We start from the raw sequence: 3828 nt of genomic DNA on the forward strand, positions 1-3828 counted from the left end.
TTTTGTGCTGTTCCGTGAAAAAGTAAAAGCTATCTGTGCCAGCAAGTCTGTGAAGTAATTTTTTTCTTGTAGTTCCATACCAAGTTTTGAATTGTTGCTGTTTTAATGAAGTATGTTCATTGATTTTGCATCCATTGGTTTCAGAATCCAAATCTGGGGAAAAAAGTACTGTCTTTCTGAAATGTCTCTCAAACATGAAAGCCTAGAGAAAACTTTTTTTTGTGAGTAAAAAGAAGCCTCCAGGATGATCCTTATGCAATACAAATCATGTGTTTTTCAGACTGAATGCACTCCCTTTATTCACCTTTTCAGAGAGTATCGGCCAGAATACGAGCGCCTGAGAAAAACACTGGTAAGTGTTTTTAGCTGTTTTACACCTGAACAGTGTATCTTGGGTCGCTTTTAGGCACACAATTGCCTTTATGTTGAGAGGGTCTAACATTTCATTTACTAGTCGTACTCACTGTGGGAAAACTCCTGTCCTGAAGGAGTCCACCATTTGCCTTTTTTTTCCTAGATGTGGTGGAGCATATCTTTACAAAACTAAAGATTTTGTAAAACAGATGTTGCTCACTGGTTTAGTGCTAATATTTGAGCTAATTGTGTGAAAATGATTGGGAAATAAGATTGTGTCTTCCATTCAGATGGACAGAGAGTTCTTAAAAATAAATTTCCAAAGGGATTTGTTGAGACTATCCCTGTATCTTCCTGCACCAGTGAAGAGTACTAGTTTGACTTAGTAAGAAAGACTGAATCGCAGTGCCAAAATCAGTAGCTCTGCTCACCTTGAGTTCTGGCTGTCCAAAGGACAGTTCTCTGCAGGCACAGCTACACAGAGTTTGGCTTCCCGGCGCTGCTGAAAACGTCCTAGAATCCCACCTGACTGGAGGTTGCTTTCCACGCTTAGTCCGAAGTTCTGTGTAACCTGAGTTGAAATGTAAGACCTGCGTAGTGACTTCTGCTCTCTGACTGGGGGACAGGCTGCTGGGTTTGGGTGAGGTTTCTCTTCTCCTGATGTTTTAAATGTTCTCAGAATCCACAGGTAAATCTTTGTCTACGGGAGAAAGCTCAAAATAAACAAAAGAGAGAGCAGCTGGAACACTTGTGGAAGGACATGGGCAGCGTGTGTGTGCAGGGCAGCACACTGGCAGGTACCTCCCCAGGAAGATAAAGTTTACTGCAGAAGTTTTCTGAAGAGTTTGCCTTGTGAAGTAGTACAGTGCTTCTTTGTCCTCACAGCAGAAATGTGAAAGCAGCTCCATGTTAGAGGAGCGGGGCTTTAGTTCCTGTGGGGTTGGTCACACTTAGCTCTTCCTGTGTCAGTCACAGGTTTGGAAGAAACCCCGCTGTGTAGCTAAAGCAGTGGACCTACTAGAAATAATGAAATACTTTAGAAAAGGCGAAACAGTCAGATCAGAATATGAGAAAGCTCTGCTGTTGGCTGCACTGTTCCTTAGATGAGGCGAGTAGGTGCTGATGGAGTCTGTCCTGTGTCTGGGATCCACAAGCAGCTTTCTGTCCCCTTAGAGCAGGTGTTCATTGCTGGGTTTCTGTGCAGATAGAAACCTTACCTTTAGCAAGCTGCTGTGCTGTGTGTGTGCCTGCAGGTAAGAAAAGCTGGGAGTGCAGTCCCTCTGCTTTGATTGCTGTGTCCCTTTGGTAGTGATTTTGGAGGGGAATCCCAGAGCGATTTGGTTTGAAGGGGACCTTCAAAAGCCAGCCTGTCTTCCGTGGGCAGGGACACCTTCCACTGTCCCCGGTTGGATGCTCCCAGTCCCGTCCAGCCTGGCCTGGAACACTTGCAGGGATGGGGCAGGCTCAGTTTCCCTGTGCAGTGTGCTCTAATATCTCTCCACTGGCATCCTGAAAAATGTTGTCAGCGTGTTTTGTTGGACGACGGTAAGCAGGACCTGGGTGAAAAGGACATTCTCTGAGGTGCTGGGAGAAGGAGGACTCGTGCGGGCACCTCCAGAGACAGCGGGAACGGGAGCGTGCTGCGGAGAAGGAAAATTCCAGGGGGTGGGTGCCGAGAAATATGTCCTTCCCTTGCCCTGTGCTCTGCACTTAGCAATGGGTCAAGTGCAGAAGTTTCCTGGGGACCCTGGGAAATGATGCCGGGTCTGCTAAGAAAAGTGGGGCCAAAGGAGCAGGACCTGGGTCTGCGAGCGTGGGAGAAACAAGGGCCGGGTCATCCTCTGCCTCCAGGAGGGAGGGCAGCAGGAAAGGCCACGGACTAAAGCACTGAAGTGCCGTTCCCCAGGGAGCCCCTGCCCAGCACTGAACTTGCTTGTGCACTTGCTGTCCCTTTCCCAGCGGAGCCGAAGCGTCGGGTGCGGGTGCCGGGGGGATGGAGCTGCCAAGGACAAACTGGGAGGGTGTTTGCGAAGGAAGGGGGTAGAAGGAGCTCTTGACGTGCTTTTTTTACTTCTTCATCCCACAGAATTGCCACGAGAGGAAATACTTCAGAGGGGCTTCCCTCCAGATAAGCCCTGAATGTGCCAGGAGGTTTCAGCCGGGAGAAAGGAGCTGTGGAAGAAAAGCAGCCTAAAAATAGCCAGCGGGGATCATCAGGTTTTCCAGGCAAGAAGAACAAGGAGAGAGATGAGGGAATCGGGTTCCAATTCCTAATGATTTGGTGGGTGCAGGAATGATTTGTGTGTGTTTTCCAGTCCCTTTTGATTCCTGAGATGATTTTAAAATGATGGCTTTAGCAATCAACTAAATCGGAGGTGTTGTTTTTGAGAGGAAATGATGCCAAATAAATGCAGAGTTTTGGGTCAGTTTTTGGGATGATTTGAGTCAGTTTTTGGGGTCAGTTTGGGGTCATTGTTTGGGGTGATTTGGGTCACTTTTGGGTCAGCTTTTGGGGTGATTGGGGTCAGTTTTGGGTCAGCTTTTGGGAAGATTTGGGTCAGGTTTTGGGGTCAGTTTTGGGTCAGCTTTTGGGGTGATTTGGGTTGGTTTGGGGTCAATTTTTGGGGAGCACTGGGTGTTACTGGGGGTTGTTGGGGAGCACTGGGTGTTTCCTGGGGAGCACTGGGTGTTACTGGGGGTTGTTGAGGAGCACTGGGTGTTACTGGGGTGCACTGGGGAGCACTGGGTGTTACTGAGGGTTGTTGGGGAGCACTGGGTGTTACTGGGGAGCACCGGGAGAGCAAATGAAAAATAAAGGGAATAAAAAATAACCGAAATAAAAAAGGAAATATAAAATAGAAAAGAAAATTAAAAAAAAAAAAGGCAAAAAAACTAAAAAGGAAATAAAATGAAAATGAAATAAAAGAGAAAAAAAAAAAAAAAACAACCCCTTCTTGGGCACCCCGTTTCCTCTCCTCCCCCCCCCCCCCGAACCGTAAATTGCGGGGTCATCACCCCTCGAATGTGAGAAGGGGACCCCAAAATGTGGGTGAGGGAACCCCAGGGAGCCGAAAAAGCGGAGGGGGAGCCGCAGTAAGAAAGCGAAGCCGGGCGGTCGGGCGGCGGGGTGGAAGGGGGGAGCCAAGGTGGCGACGCCGGCGCGTGCGCAGTCGTTGGCAAGACGCCGGCGATCACGTGGTAACTGAGGGCAGCCAGGAGAGGGAACGGCGACGCATGCGCGGTGGCTCTGGTGCCGGTGCAGCGCTCCCTGCTCGAGTTAAGGGCCGGTTCCGGCGGCAGGGCGGGACTGGCGGTCTCCCGTCTCTCCCGGGGTGCGTGTGGGGGGAATAACATGAAGATTTTTTGGGGTGAAAGCGCAGAAATTAGCGAGGAGGGACGCTAATTTGGGTAAACTCGGTCACCGGAAGTAGAGAGCGACCGGAAGTCCTCCAAGCCCCGGCGAGGAAGTCCGCC

The 3828-nt window shown here is 49.5% G+C and overlaps 1 long non-coding RNA gene across 2 annotated transcripts; it reads left to right on the forward strand.

Annotated features, from left to right (window-relative positions):
* Positions 1 to 245: 245 nt before the first annotated feature.
* On the forward strand, positions 246 to 2783 carry LOC135408846 (uncharacterized). Of its 2 annotated transcripts, none has more exons than XR_010427868.1 (3): positions 246 to 352; positions 1034 to 1607; positions 2441 to 2783. It is a non-coding gene; the product is annotated as an uncharacterized LOC135408846 (long non-coding RNA). The 2 variants fall into 2 exon arrangements; XR_010427867.1 differs by having other exon boundaries at positions 1034 to 1151.
* Positions 2784 to 3828: the final 1045 nt, after the last annotated feature.

The sequence above is a fragment of the Pseudopipra pipra genome, unplaced genomic scaffold (assembly GCF_036250125.1).
Source record: "Pseudopipra pipra isolate bDixPip1 unplaced genomic scaffold, bDixPip1.hap1 HAP1_SCAFFOLD_683, whole genome shotgun sequence".
NCBI lineage: Eukaryota > Metazoa > Chordata > Aves > Passeriformes > Pipridae > Pseudopipra > Pseudopipra pipra.